The sequence below is a fragment of the Leptopilina boulardi genome, unplaced genomic scaffold, assembly GCF_019393585.1.
Source record: "Leptopilina boulardi isolate dan_hultmark-lab unplaced genomic scaffold, ZJU_Lbou_2.1 LbouV2_121, whole genome shotgun sequence".
Taxonomy (NCBI): domain Eukaryota; kingdom Metazoa; phylum Arthropoda; class Insecta; order Hymenoptera; family Figitidae; genus Leptopilina; species Leptopilina boulardi.
The window spans coordinates 2,134,828-2,150,902 of record NW_026137665.1 but is presented as its reverse complement, the minus strand read 5'-3'; the positions used below and the strand labels follow the sequence as shown (position 1 = coordinate 2,150,902).

The window sequence follows — 16,075 nt, the reverse complement described above, 5'->3', positions numbered from 1 at the left end:
AAATTGACTGAATTCGCTTGAAAATCGTTACTCGGGGGTTTTCAGGGTCGCTGAATAAAAAAATAAGAACAAAAAAATAAAAATTAATTTTTGAAAAACTGACATCAAATTCGTATTCAGCAACCCTGAAAACCCCCGAGTGTCAATTTTCAAAGAAATTCAGCCAATTTTTAATTTTTATGTCCACCATATTGGATCCGCCATTTTGAATTTTTGAAAACTGACATCAGATTCGTATTCAGCGACCCCAAAAACCCCCGAGTATCGATTTTCAAAAAAATTCAGCCAATTTTTAGTTTTCATGTCCGCCATATTGGATCCGCCATTTTGAATTTTTGAAAACTGACATCAGATTCGTATTCAGCGACCCCGAAATCCTCGAGTAACAATTTTCAAGCGAATTCAGTTAATTTTTAATTTTTATGTCCTCCATATTGGATCCGCCATTTTGAATTTTTGAAAACTGACATCAGATTCGTATTCAGCGACCCCAAAAACCCCCGAGTATCGATTTTCAAAAAAATTCAACCAATTTTTAGATTTCATGTCCGCCATATTGGATCCGCCATTTTGAATTTTTGAAAACTGACATCAGATTCGTATTCAGCGACCCCGAAAACACCCGAGTAACAATTTTCAAGCGAATTCAGTTAATTTTTAACTCCAAGTCCGCCATATTCAAGTAAATCGCAGATTTTTCCAAAATCGTCCTCCATATTGGATCCGCCATTTTGAATTTTTGAAAACTGACATCAGATTCGTATTCAGCGACCCTGAAAACCCCCAAGTGACAAGTTTTAAGAGTTTTTGATTACTTTTTTTTCGTTTTTTTTCTTTTTGGCGGCCATATTGGATCCGCCATTTTGAATTTTAAAAATCGCCACTTTGCATTTAAAAGTAGACAAAATAAGCTAAATTTTAAGCTATAATAAAGCTTTTTACGTTAAAACCAATTTTGGACAGGGGGGGTCTTCCATTGACGTGGAATGCCTCATATATATTTTTTTTTTAAAGAAAATGATAAAAATTTTGTTATACTATATTCTCTCGTAAAATTTCCTTTTTAATACCGTTGGTAATGAAAATAAAACCTCCTTTTTTTTTGCAGCTTTATAATAATTTTGATATGAATGAGACATTGTCTATTATGAATCTCAGTAAAAGATCGTAAAATATATTATTCCGTTGTATTTACGTCACAAGTTTTTTTTTATAGGCATATATTGTTATTATATATCTTTTGCCCCTCGTTTATAAGTGTAAGAGAGCATGTATATATGCGTATATATATATATATATATGTATTTTAAGCACACGCAATAGCTGTGTTTATCATACTCCTGCCAGTGTACACCAATGATTCTACCTTATTACCTTGCATCAAAACGTTGCATCCGCACGCCATGGTTCTACCTACAATGACAACAAAAAAAAAAGAAGAAAAAAAAAGAAGACTCGAGGCTGCTATACATGTATTATATGTATGTACTATATATATATAAACCAACAGGTTCTCTCTCGATAAATTCGCTCTAGAACTTCCGTAATGTTATGATAATATAGGAGAGATGATATTATGTATAGAAAAAAAGACACAATTACAGTATTGAGATTAAGTCATTGCCGGCGAAAATATTAGTAACTATTAACTGGTAACTGTCAATTAGTAACTATTAACTACTAACAAATAACTTCTAACTAGTGACTACTATAGTTATTAACTAGTAGTACATTGTACACACAAGTACCTTGTAACTACCAGTACATTGTAACTACTAGTATCTAATAACTACTAATACCTAAAATACTGTTACCTAGTAGCAACTAACGACTTATAACTACTATAGTAGTTATAAGTCGTTAGTAGCTAATAACTACTTGTACGTAGTAAATTCTAGTATATATAGAATATACGAGTACCCACTACTAGTATCTTGCAAATACTGGTACCTAAAAAATACTTGCACCTAATATTGGTTCCTACTAACTACAAGTACCTAGAAAATACTGGTACCTAGTAACTTCTAGTAACTAATAACTACTCGTAACTACTAGTACCTATTGATTACTGCTAACTTGTAACTACTACTACCTTCTAACTAGTACCTAGAGACTATTAGTACCTAGAAAATATTGGTACCTAATACCTAGTAATACCTAAAATAAATACTGGTACCTAGTAGCTACTATAAAGACTTATAACTACTATAGTACCTAATAACTACTGGAATCTAAAGAATAATGCACTGAAAAAAATTTGCTTTGCATTAATGACTATTAACCATAGCAACTTTAAATCTGGTCAGCGTAACCAGGCATCCTAGTCAATTCAGTTATGTAGCTTGGTTAATATTGTCAAAGTTGATTTAGTAGAATTGACCTCTTGTTTCCTAGTTATATTAACTAAGGTGTTTGGTTAATATCGCATGTATCTATAGTCAATTTTGCTAAAGTTTAATTAGTCAAAGTGATTCTAGCCAATGTAACTGTTGAAACTGGATAGGTTATTTGGAAGTAAAACACGTATAAGATAAAAGATAAGAAATTGTAACAGATAAATTAAGACTTTATTGAACAATTATAATGTTAATTTGACAAACGTAGAATTGACTTTAATGTAGATTCTTTACTGAATTCTTTAAGTGAGCCGTACAAAGTTTAATGCTATCCGCAGTACTATAATAGCACGACTGACAAAATTCTTCAACCCGGAATTGCACTCAGGTACCACAAGTACCTGGTTTTCCCTTTCCACCTGAATTTTACTTAAAACCTTAAATATTTATAAATATCGTTGTATCTCCAACAGTAACTATAAGATACCTGGTTATTCTGATAAGCTTAGTCATTCCGACTAATTGTCGAAATCAACTATGACCAAGATTGCCTAGTGGGTTCCTCTCGTAATCAGGCAAATTAGTCAATTCCTGGTATACGGGGGTTAGAAATTTTTTTTTCAGTGTGGTATCTAAAGAATAGTGGTACCTAATAATTATTAGTACGTAGGAAATTCTAGTACCTAGTAACTACTATCAATATAGATAATAATAATTATTCAAATATAAATACCCTCAAAATTCTTTGTTTTGTTTGGTACTCAGAGTTAAAGGTATCATAGTTTAGAGGTATATATAAATGAAATTTTTGACGAAAGCAAATAATTCAATAAGATATTTAGATGGTATAATACCAAAATTTAAAAATACCCTCTTTTTGTAGAAACGCGCATATGTGCCTTTTGAAAAGAAATTTTTGCAAACTACTAAAAAAAATTGCGAATTTTTCACAATAATAAAAAAGGTATGTATTTTTCTCTTCATTTGTGTATATATACCTTCAGTTCTATATTAGACTTCTTTTGCTGTATTTATACTGCAGGAATTCTCCCTTCGTGAAACATCCATTCCTTTCAGTCTCGGAATTCCTTTCGATATCACATCTTTCTCTCTCTCTCTCTCTCTAGCCTTCTATCTTCTTCAGCATCAATTAAATGTATGATATATATCCAGTTGTAAATTTATAACAAATTACATATGATTATATACATTTCTTGTTTCATTGCAATCACGTTTTGGAGATTAAAAATATATTTCTATATAGTTTTATTGCTATAGGAAAATAAATTCTTTCCATTAGTTTGCCTTTCTTCAAAGTTGTTGTAAATTATCTCATTTTGTTTAAAAAAAAAGAAAAGAAAGAAAAGAAAAAAAACATTTCGCGAAATGATTAATACTTGTTTATAAGCGTTGGCATTTAATTAAGATCTCGTTCTACTTTCCAATAGGAAAACAGAGGCTAATCAGCTTTATATTCAAAACATCAATATAAGATTCACTCTGTCGGCTCGCTTTAGATATATTCTCTCTTTACTCTTCTTAATGATCTCAGTACCTGGACAGACATAATTCAAAGCTTCTCACGTCTGATGAACACTATTTTCTCTCACTATATATAAGTGTATAGGTTACTAGTAGTCACTAGTTTTCTATAGTAGCTAATGATTACTATTAGTTATACTACACCGAAAAAAAAATATCTTGATTTTCGCAAGAAGAATTTTCCTCTATTTTTAAGAATTTTTTTTTCGGTTTTTATATATATCATTACTATATTATAAACAGATATCGCCGCCGCCGTTGATTCAAGAATGAACGCTAGGCGGGTACTTCGACGCTACGCGGGAGCTCACAGTACTCGCCTACCATTCAACTCACAAAGCATTCAGACTCACGTACCATTCATAATTTGTCTCAAATGAACACTAAGCGAGAATTTCGACGCTAAGCGGGAGCTCACAGTACTCGTCTACTGATCAACTCGCGAAGCATTAAAACTTGCGTACCGTTCAGAACATGGAGTAGTATAAGCAGGAGACCGAACGACCATGTTAAATCTGCGTTAAAAGTGGACCAAATTTTGTTAACCGCTTAGTGTCATGAAAATACGTAATGGAACACTAGCGCCACTGATTGTGTTAAACTCAGCTGGACAGTCAGCCATTGTAAAAGTTTTAAAAATAAGGAGCAATGTATTTTTTGGTTATGTTCAACGTACTTCTAATTTTTCCCGCGAGAGCGCTTGTGTTCTATTACGTATTTTCATGACACTAAGCGGTTACCAAAATTTGGCCCACTTTCAATGTACGTCGTTCGGTCTCCTTCTACTACTCCATGGTTCAGAATTTATCTCGAAAATTTCAGATATTGTACTATCTATATCAAAAACATAAGTTCAAAATTAACATAACATCAGTACTCAAGGTCAAACGACAGAATCATAGAGATTAAAACGAACATAACTTCAAAAATCAAGGACATATGTCAAAAACCAAAGTTTTTGATTGAGTAGAGACGGACATAACCTCAAAATTATTATCAGAGGTCAAGATATGACCCTCCCTTTAAACTTTTAAAGATCATAGGTCAAAGGAGAACATAACCTTAAATTTATGTTGAAGTTCATAGGCGTGTAGGCGAAAATAACCTCAAAATTTGGTCAAAGTTATAGAAAAAATCTGACATTACCCCAAAAATTAAGGTCATAAGTTAGAAGGACGTCATCCGTGGTGCATCTTAGAAACAAATTCTTTAAAATGAAATAATAAATTTTATTTAAAGAAATTGGGTAAAATTAATTTTTAAAAACATATAAAAACTTATTCGGTCCCTAATTAATTTTTCAATTGCAGAATAGATGAAAATTTAGTTTACGGATGCAAGTTAAAATATAGTTTTGCCCTTTTTGTTTTTAACCATAGGTTTGAGACAGTTTACTCTATTGGGATCTTCGCTAGCTTTGAGGCAATTTTTCTTGGAACCTTCGACAACCTCGAGCCATTCCTTCGCCAATGTTGGTTCTTCAATAATCTCGAGCCATTCTACCGACAATATTGGGGTTAGTTAACTTGAGCCATTTTTCCGCCAACTTGGGTTCATCATAATACACAATTGCAAGTTTCCTGACAATTTTGAGGTTTGCCAGGATTGCACCAGCAAGTCGACAATCTTGGGGCGTTCCTCAACCAATTGACTTCAGGAGGAACAAGAATTACATTTTAAATTAAAGTAAGTCATTCCGATTTATATTTTACTCTAGAAATCTTAATTCTGAGTTTTAAGTTTTTGATTCTGCTTTCAGGGGGATCAGATATTTGGACAAAAATCAACTTGCCAGTTTATACGAGAGATATTTGTAAAAGTGAAAAATAAATATACCTTTATAGTTCATCTAACAAAATCATTCTGTTTCCTACCTGTTTCCTTAGTTCGAAGCCTTCCACTTCGTAAATAAAATATTATGTTATAAGTTTTGTGCATCTCCTTCTGAGACGTAACAAGTGCATGATTTTTTTCCCAAATTCTAAAAAGCTCAAAAATTCAAATTGTAGAAACTTCTAAGGGTTGAAATTTTATTTGGTCGAAATTTTAAATAATCGATACGCCAAATGGTCGAAATTCTAAATAGTCAAACTTTTATATGATCGAAACTTTAAATAGTAGACATTTTTTTTCTCATTTTTTTCATTTTTTTTATTTCTTTCTCTGTTGTTTCCATAGAAAGTTGAAGTTTCTATAAAATAAAAGTTCGACCATTTGAAATTTCTACCGGTTAAAATTTCGAACATTTAGAATTTCGAGCATTTTAAATGTCGATCATTTAGTATATCGATCATTTAAAATGTTGACTTAATAAATTTGGATCATTCAGAGTGTCGACTTTTTAGAATTTGGGAAAAATAATGCACCTCAATATTTTTTGGGTTCTAACAGTTTCTAGGTACTAGTAGTAATAAGGTACTAGTAGTTATAAGGTACTAGTAGTTATAAGGTACAAGTAGTTATAAGGTACTAGTAGTTATAAGGTACTAGTAGTTACAAGGTAATAGTACACTCTAAATCTGAATCAGTGAAAATTTCACTGAATTCAAATCAATGGCTCAGTTTTCTTTAATTCACCAGTGGAATTTCACTGAAAATCAGTGGTTTTTACTGATTCACAGTGAAATTCCACTGGTGAATTAAAGAAAACTGAGCCACTGATTTGAATTCAGTGAAATTTTCACTGATTCAGATTTAGAGTGTAGTTACTAGATACTAATAATAATTATTAGGTAGCAGTATTTTCTAGATAGTAGTCAGAATAAAAATAAAATAAAAACGTGAAATTTTGTTCTTTTTTTGACACATTACCCGCAAACAAAAATGTGAAATTATAAATCCCAAATATTTTATATATATATACATATATATATAATAATCCTTTTAAGAAAGAGATATTTGCCTACTTTTCTCCAAAGAAAATATATTTCCTACAATAATCATAAACACGTCAATAATAGTAGGACAACAAAGTATCTGGCACATAAAGCTGCCAAAGCAATGTGCTTGTCACGGGGATAATGAAAAGGATATTTGTAATCGAGTAGCACGAAATTAAATTTTCCGTTTACTTCTCGGAAGTTGGGAGAATGATGGAATGTGGGTGGGAAAAAGAAAGAGATGTGTATGTGTGTAAGTGCATGCTCAATGAACAATTTCACGTCACTATATATATATATATATATATATATATATATATATATATATATACGATGTGCATATTAAAGTGGCATCGAAGTCACGATGTGATGCTGCTCACTCGATTCAATTATGTGTGAATATTTATTAGGTATATATATATATATATGTTTTATGTAACCTGATGTAAAGCAGAAATTAAATTTTCCTTTTTTTTGTAATTATAATGATTTTATAAATAACACTTTATGCCAATAGGCTGTCTATTGAAAGTCAATAATTGTAGTTATTATTCAAGGCAATTCTCAATGTATGCTATTATATATTTTAATAATATTCTCATATATAATATAATTTTACTATTTATATTCACTTATAATTCTGAGTTGTAATGAATATGCTATATATAAAAAAAAATTGTTACAATATATAAAATGAAATTAATACTTGTCAATTACAATGTAGACCATTGTTGTCTTTTTTTTATAAATAATATAAATACAAGAATTTAATAATTCTTTGGAAAAAAAAAATAGTAGGTACTTTCTTTTCGTGCATCTAATTGAAACGAAAATGATAAAAGAAAAATGCAGGTTTGCACAGTGAAAAGCGTTACGCAATAAAAGTTTCGGTTAGATCTTAAGTAATAATTATAGTGTATAATTTACACTTTTTATGGTGAATGTAATTTGGTATTGTATATATACACGATATCTATTTATGGAAATTTATGTAATAGTTTTAACTTTGGTTGATTAGAATTTTTACACGCTTAGAAAAATAAAATTCTTAATTTAAATATATAGAGTTCTTTTTAAATGATTTTGTTTAATTTATATAATACAATTTGTAAATTTTATTTTTAATATATATATGAAAAATGTCCATCACTTTAATTTAAAAATATATTATTTGTTTGAATGAATATTATAATTATGTTTGATTTAAAGTTAAGGGTTAATTTAGAATGGTCGTAAGTGAATTTCCACTGGAATTCTAATAGAACGTCCGAAATATGACATGTCTTTATATTTTTCACACCTGCCTCACCCTGCTTTTCCCTTTTCTAGTTCCCCACCATGTATCGAAAAAAAGCTACCAATCCCTGAAAACTAACACAATTTGGATGTTCCACTGATTATTTTATATTTATTGTAAATAAGATTTTGACATGATTCTTAAAAAAAAAAAGATTAATAATAAATGTCTTAATGTTAAGAAAAAAAATTAAATAAACTACATAAAGAAATAAAAAAAAACAAGGATAAAATAATAAATTATGAAAAAAATTAAAATAAAGAAATAAATAAAAAAACTAAATAATAACAATAATAAAAATTAAGATTACAAAAAATTTATAAATATTTACATAAAATTATAAAATAAAATAATACATTTTTTAAAATAAATATATGTCAGTCATTGATTCAAAACAAATTATGAGTTTAATTTATTTTTAGGTTATGTCAAAATTTAAATTAGTTAAATTTTATGTACTAATTAATTTAAAAAAATTCTTTTTTAGGAATTCCTCGGTAAAATTTACGAAACTGAAGTACGCAACGTTTATGATAAACAATTTTTAAAGAAATAATTTTTTAAAATGAAAAATTCTATAATTTTTTGCCTAAAAAATGTTTTTTTATAATTTGTTGACTAATGAAAATAACAAAAAATATATTTTTTAACCAAAAAATTATAGAATTTTTTATTTTAAAAAATTATTTCTTTAAAAATCGTTTATTATAAACGTTGCGTACTTCAGTTTCGTGAATTTTACCAATTGCTAAAAAAAAATTTTTTTTTTAAATAAATTAGTACATAAAATTTAACTAATTGAAATTTTGACATAACCTAAAAATAAATTAAACTCATAATTTACTTTGAATCAATGACTGACATTTTGCTATATGAATTTGTTAACATTTTTTTATTCATTTAAATAAATTTTAAGAAATAAAAATAATAAGTAAAAATAATATATAAATAAAAGTAATAAAAAAAAATAAATATAAACAATAAATAAAACAAATATAATAATAAAAATAATAATTATAAAGAAATAAATAAAAAAAAAATTATTTATTATTATAAATATTTATTTATGAATTAAGAAATAAAATTATTTTCACTAATTAATTATAGTATTTAACTAATTAATATAGCAAAAAGTCAGTGACTAATTCAAATTATTTAAAATTTTTTACTAATAGGTTCCCAATTTAGTGATATTTCAAGTTTTTATTTGCAGAAAAAGTTAGGTTAGTTTTTTACTTAGTATAAAAACTATTTTATAATTTGGAATATATTATAAAATTATTATATATTTATTATAATAATAAATGTTAATAATAATAATTAATATTTATTATAAAATTGAAGTATAATTTTTTGTAAGTAAAAAAAATAATAAAAAATTTATTATTAAATTATTAAAAAAAAAAAATAAATTTGAAATCCACTTCTATGTATATAATAAAGCTTGTAATTAAATAAATAATTACATAATTAATGCAAAATTTCAAAAATTTAATTACCTATCTTGAGAACGACTAAATATTAAATTTCCTGTACTATTTTTAAAGAGTAAGAAAATTATCTATAATTCTAATATTGCTACGAATTTCCATATTATTTGTAAAATATATTTTATTTCTCATTATTATTACTATGTTTTTCTATCATTATTTGAAATTTATCTTAAAGCAAATGACACCAAACACACAATTATTAATATACATGTAATATCTATTATAATTTACTTCTTTAATTCTTTCAAAAATTTTACACTGTCATTCTCTTATTTTTAATCACATGTGAATATATACTATATTAAAATACAATTCTCAGAGCAGACTCCATGTTTCCCTTTAAAAAAAAACCCCATGCTGATTGACAGTCTAGACTCTACCATCTATTAAATCCCAGTCTCTTTTAATAATAATTACTCTCAGTATTCAAAATGTCTAACTCTTCATTCAACTCCCCTGATAGAAAATCATTTCTTATAAACACGAGAAAAAAAAACACATTCAGGAAACATTGCCGCATACAATGTGAGAGTACAGAGTTAAAAGTACATAACTAAATAACGTGAAGTCGGTCGGAGAAGTCAGTTCCATCTGACAGGCGACGTTTAAAGATTAGAAAGAGAGAAACAAAAAGAGAACTTACCGGTGAAGGACAGCCAAGCAAGAAAACCCAAGAGAGCACCAAGTTTTTATTTATAAATTAATAATAATTTTTTCACTTTGATTCACAAAACAATAAATATGAATCAAATTTTAGTGACAATTTTTTTTTTTTCTTCTAAAATAAATCTCAGGTTATGCAACATGCAACTGGTGGGCACACGCGAATATGAAACAAGAAAACAAAAAAAAATAAAAAGAAAAATAAAGTGTGTCTACTTTTTTTTTTGTTTGTCGAACTTTTTTTAATTTACACGAATTATATGAATTGATTGACAAAAAAAAGTCATTGATGCACAATGTTTTGTGATTTAAACACCACTGTCGTCTTAAAATATACACGAAAAATTATTTGCCTTTAACGTCAGTCTACCAACCTCCACTGACAAACGCGTTCTGTTTTCTGTCGACTTGCAGCAGTGCGCGCGCGCAGTATTACTTCTTTGTTGTGTGGGTTCTCATTCACGTGTATATTTTCAACTCAGAGAAAACTTCACATGAAAGGCGGGCGCAACAACAACTCGTTTCCGCGCGATTCTTAACATTTTTTTGCATAAAACCAGTATATATATGTATATATATGTGTGTGTGTTTAAGTTAAATCGCGAAAACATTGCGTTGTGATTAACAATTTAAAATTAAAAATTAAAAAACATAATAATTATTAATTATTTTTTCAATATATAAACAAAAAAATAGCTTTACAATTTTTACCATAAAAAATCACTACCTTCAGAGCTAAAAATATATTTTTATTCTTTTGAGACAAAAAAAATTGTAAATTAACGATTTATTTTAGAATTTGTAAAACAACAATTAATTTTTTAAATATAAAATATAAATTTTTAACATTTGATATTTAAAAAAAAAAAATTTAATTGTAAAAAATAAAAAAGTACTAATAATATACTAATTGTCAAAACTGAATTAATAAACAAATGATAATATCTGTAAATTTAATGCGGAAATTTTTGAATGGAAATACATTTTTTTTTTGTAATATTTAAATGAATCGTTTTGTACTGAGTTACGTGAAAAAATTACTTTTTTTTAAATGTTCGTCATGTTTATGAAATGATGTTTTAAAATTCAATTTTGCAAGTTGTATGGAACTAAGGTAAGGTCATTTCAGTGACATCTTTTGGAGAATGTTTGAAACTAAAAGTGGTTCACGATAAGATAAGCAGTTTACTAATAGTTGATAAAGTAGAAAATGCTTATTCAAATTAATAATGTAAAAATAAATTAAATTAAAAATTCAAGTAAAATGATTTTACTAATTTTTTTAGTCATTTTTTTCATTTTATAATTTATTTTAAAAAATTAGAACTTTTTAAATTAAATATAATTATATAGTAATATTTAAAAAAAAAAAATTTCATAGATTTAAAGAAAATTTATTAGATTAAAAGAAAATTTTTTTATTCTAAATAAAAACTGTTTAAAATTGAAAAAGTATTTCTTTAAAATTAAAACAAATTTTTTTTAAATCAAATAAATGTTATCTAAAATAAAGAAAAATTTTCTTCTAGTCTATATCAAAGAAATGTATTTGTAAATATAAAAAATTATAAAAAATATTTATATATTTTATAAAAATATATATATTTTATATTTTATTTGATTCAAAGAAACATTTTTCTGGGTGAAAAGCTATAAATAACTTTTTATTTGTTTCAAACAAAAATTTTATTCGATACAATTGAATATTTATTTATCTTTTTTTGGTTGTCAAAACAATATAAGCAAAATTTGCATGCTCGAGTAAAATTAAATTAATTTAAATTTTCACTTAAAATTAGGTAGAACGTCCGAAATATGCCATATCTTTATATTTTTCACACCTGCCCTACCCTGCTTTTTTTCTATTCTAGTTCCGCGCCATGCATCGAAAAAAGCTACCTTTTCCTGCAAAGTGTCACAATTCGGATATTCCACTGACTATTTTATATTGTGAATAAGATTAAGGCCTAAGCACAATAGAAACGTAACCGGAAACGTAATCGCAAACGGAAGAATTAGTAAGAGAAGAACAACATTATATGACTATCCTTCTCTAACACATTCTTCCGTTTACGATTGCGATTGCGATTACGTTTCTATTCTGTTCAGGCCTTTAGGACATGATTTTTAACCTAAAAAATTATTTTTTGTGTATCGTTCGGAAATCGTTTTACTTTCACACGGAGAGAAAAATTAGGTGATAACTGCTTTGTTTCAAGTCGTTGGTCCAATTTTATTAAACAAGGCATTTGTAACTGGAGAGCACGGTAGATTTGACTTGGCTATCAAGTTAGGGCTATAATGTTCTCAAATAATACCGACAGACGGTTTGACCAATCAGCTTTGCTTGGCAGCGTACGTGGCGCTATTCACACACGCATATTAATAGAATATTATATTTATTAATTTTTTCTAGGTTAGGTTTGATTTTTAAAAAAATTTCAAATATTAACATTTTTTTGATGATTTAAAGGAAATAATAAGGTCCACAATATAGTTTTTAAGCAATTCTGAATCCAAAGGTTTTTCAAATTAACTGAAAAATTATGTAAAAATAAAAAGAAACACTTTTTCAAGTTATGTTGTGTGTTGGATTTTCAGTTTTAGACACTTTTCTCGTTATACATAATTATAATAAAAAGTTAGGACATTCGTAGTCGTATTTCAACATTTAAAGCGTACATTAATTATTCACTGTAAAAAAAAGTTCTAAATTAGAGCTGATTTCGGTATTAAAATCGAACCAAATTACGATTTAGTACAAAAATTGGTACTAAATTAGTACCTTTCTTTTTACAGTGTTTTTTACATTACTTTTGTGAACGCATTCATTAATAAGTATTTAATTATTTTGTCAGCAAACCATAACACACTTCGAATACGATAAATGACAAATTTGTAAGTTTCGAAGTGCAAAATTTTTATTTAAATATTTTACAAATAAATAAATTGGCATAATTTTTTTCTTGAATTCGCTATTGATATTAACATATTGATATTACTTGTTACACGAATAACCTCAACTGTTTAAATGAATGGAAATATCACTTTTTAATGGCACATTAATACTATTTGGGACCGCACAGTCAAAACTACCGTGCGACCAATTTTGCGTTAACTGTAGGCATCGTTACTTGAGTCACTCAAGTAGTTTTAACTTAAGTCTCCAGTCCACACAACCTAATTTTTCTCTCCGTGCAAGTAAAAATATTCAACCAAAGAATTATTTTTTATTTAAACTTAATATGTGACCGGGTCTGAAAAAACGGTGCTATCGACCAAAATCAACTTTTCGAGAAAAACGCATTTAAAGTTTTACTATAATAGGGTCAGTCCACTGACTTTCGTCTAATAATGGTTGCGACCAAATTTTTAAAAAATCTAGTTTTAATATATGTGAAACTCAATGATTCCCTGAGTTCATTAACCATAATATTATGGTAAAAAATTTATTCCCTTTAAAAATATTAAATATCAAAAGTAGGAGAATCACAATGTGATTTTGTAACCTTAAATTTTTCAATTTTTTTAAAAACGCTATTATTAAAAAACTATTAAAAAATAGATGTTGGAACTCACCAAAAACATAAATCACTTTATTCTGCACAGAGGAACGAAAGAATTATTGCAAAAATTTATTATTTTTGGATGATATACGATTTTAAAAAAATTTTTATTTAAATATTCTCAAGATTTTTATTTACTTATAACTTTTTTGTCAGTGCTGCGAAAAAATTAAGGTTTTGCACAAAGATTTTTTATAATATTCTTTACCTTCCTTTAAAATCTCACGAAGATGTTTTGCTTCGTTTTGGAGATATTAATTTTCAAAATTTTTTATTTAAAAAGGTTAATTAAAAGACTTGAAGTTAACTGACCAATTTCAAATCGCTACATTTTAATATATTTTTATAAAAAATGGAGCAGTTTGAATTTGGTTAGTTAACTTCAAGTCTTTTAATTAACCTTTTTAAATAAAAAATTTTGAAAATTAATTTCTCCAAAACGAAGCAAAACATCTTCGTGAGATTTTAAAGGAAGGTAAAGAATATTATAAAAAATCTTTGTGCAAAACCTCAATTTTTTCGGAGCACCGACAAAAAAGTTATAAGTAAATAAAAATCTTGAGAATATTTAAATAAAATTTTTTTTAAAATCGTATATCATCCAAAAATAATAAATTATTGCAATAATTCTTTCGTTCCTCTGTGCAGAATAAAGTGATTTATGTTTTTGGTGAGTTCCAACATCTAATTTTTAATAGTTTTTTAATAATAGCGTTTTTAAAAAAATTGAAAGATTTAAGGTTACAAAATCACATTGTGAACCTCCTACTTTTAATATTTAATATTTTTAAAGGGAATAAAATTTTTACCATAATATTATGGTTAATGAACTCAGGGAATCATCGAGTTTCACATATATTAAAACTAGATTTTTTAAAAATTTGGTTGCAACCACTATTAGACAAAAGTCAGTGGACTAACCCAATTAATTAAAATAGATTTCTTGGAACATTTTATATTTCAAAGAACCTAGATAAGTGTTTCTTATGTATTTTTTTATGCTGAACACGATTTTTATGGTTAAATAATATTTGTTGAACTTCAATGTTATTGTTATAAACAATTTATTTTTGCAAAAGTCAAAATATGAAATTTTAAAATTTAATTTAAACAACTTGCTGATGTCCTAGAGGTCTAAAATTTTTTATACACGCGCTTTAGAACTGACAACCACACAATAATCCATGGTTATTTTTTACCTATAGAACCAGATTGCTGATGATGGGTATACTTAAGGATCATCGCCGAGAATTTAGCTCGAATTTTTTGTTAATGGTTTTGGCATTCATATTTGAGATTTGAGAAAATATCCTTAACACTTGGACAACCATGTCGCCGATGACGGGTATACCTGAAGATCATCTTCGAGGATTTAGGTCGAATTTTTCGTTAATTTTGAAAAATTTAAAAGTTTTTAATTTTTTATTTTAAGTAAAAAAATACCAAAAGTGATTAATGCCTTAGAATTACTTATATTTTCATTAAAAAAATTTTGTCGAAATAAAAAATTCTTTTTTGTTTATTTATTTTAAAAAATGCAAAATTTTTTTTTAATATTTGGGACTAGTTGCATTATATTTTTAGTACCTAGACTTACCTATTAAAAGTATCAAATTGATACAAATTTTTATATCAATTTGATATTTTTGGTATCAATTTAATATTTTTAAATTAGTGTCTATACATTCTAACAAAAAAAAAAGATTTATTAATAAATTTTAATACTTCAGATTATTCTTTTTACTATGTAAATTTTATAATAAAATAAGCAAGAAAAAAATTAAATTTTGATATATTTTCAAACTTTTTATGAGGATTCCCACTTTAATAAATATTGACACCCAATATCATACGGTTATACGCATATATACAATATGCACGTTCATGTTCCTACATTTGATGTTACACATGTATTTTCGTATTTATTTGCAATATTCAATTTGCTAATGGATTTTGCTATTTCATACATATTCATATTTAACCCCAGAGTATATGTATTTCGTTAAATGAATTACTGTGAGAACCATTTTGATATTGGTTTTTTTGTAAAGTTCTAAATTAAAATTTTAGCAAAATTTTTGACTATAATTTGAACTACAGGTAGTGACTAACTTTTTGCTATGAATTATTAGATAAATTTTACAAATTAATTAATTTAAAAAAAATTCCATTAATTGTTTATGTAAAATTTACTGAAAATTTAACAAAAAGTCAATCACTAGGGTAAATGTGGGTATTACCGCGATTTTGATGAATACCAGAGTTTGATAAGAAAAATAAAAACATGTTTTACAAGATA

At 26.8% G+C, this 16,075-nt stretch overlaps 1 protein-coding gene across 2 annotated transcripts in view; it reads right to left on the bottom strand.

The window, feature by feature from the left end:
- LOC127286305 (protein N-terminal asparagine amidohydrolase) overlaps positions 1-10,620 on the bottom strand; it is a 119,034-nt gene extending 108,414 nt beyond the window's left edge. For both annotated transcript variants that reach the window (XM_051312700.1, XM_051312708.1), the window contains exon 1: positions 10,191-10,620. The gene's annotated coding sequence lies outside the window, so the exon portion shown is untranslated. The remainder of the gene's footprint in view (positions 1-10,190) is intronic.
- Between the last annotated feature and the right edge of the window lie 5,455 nt (positions 10,621-16,075).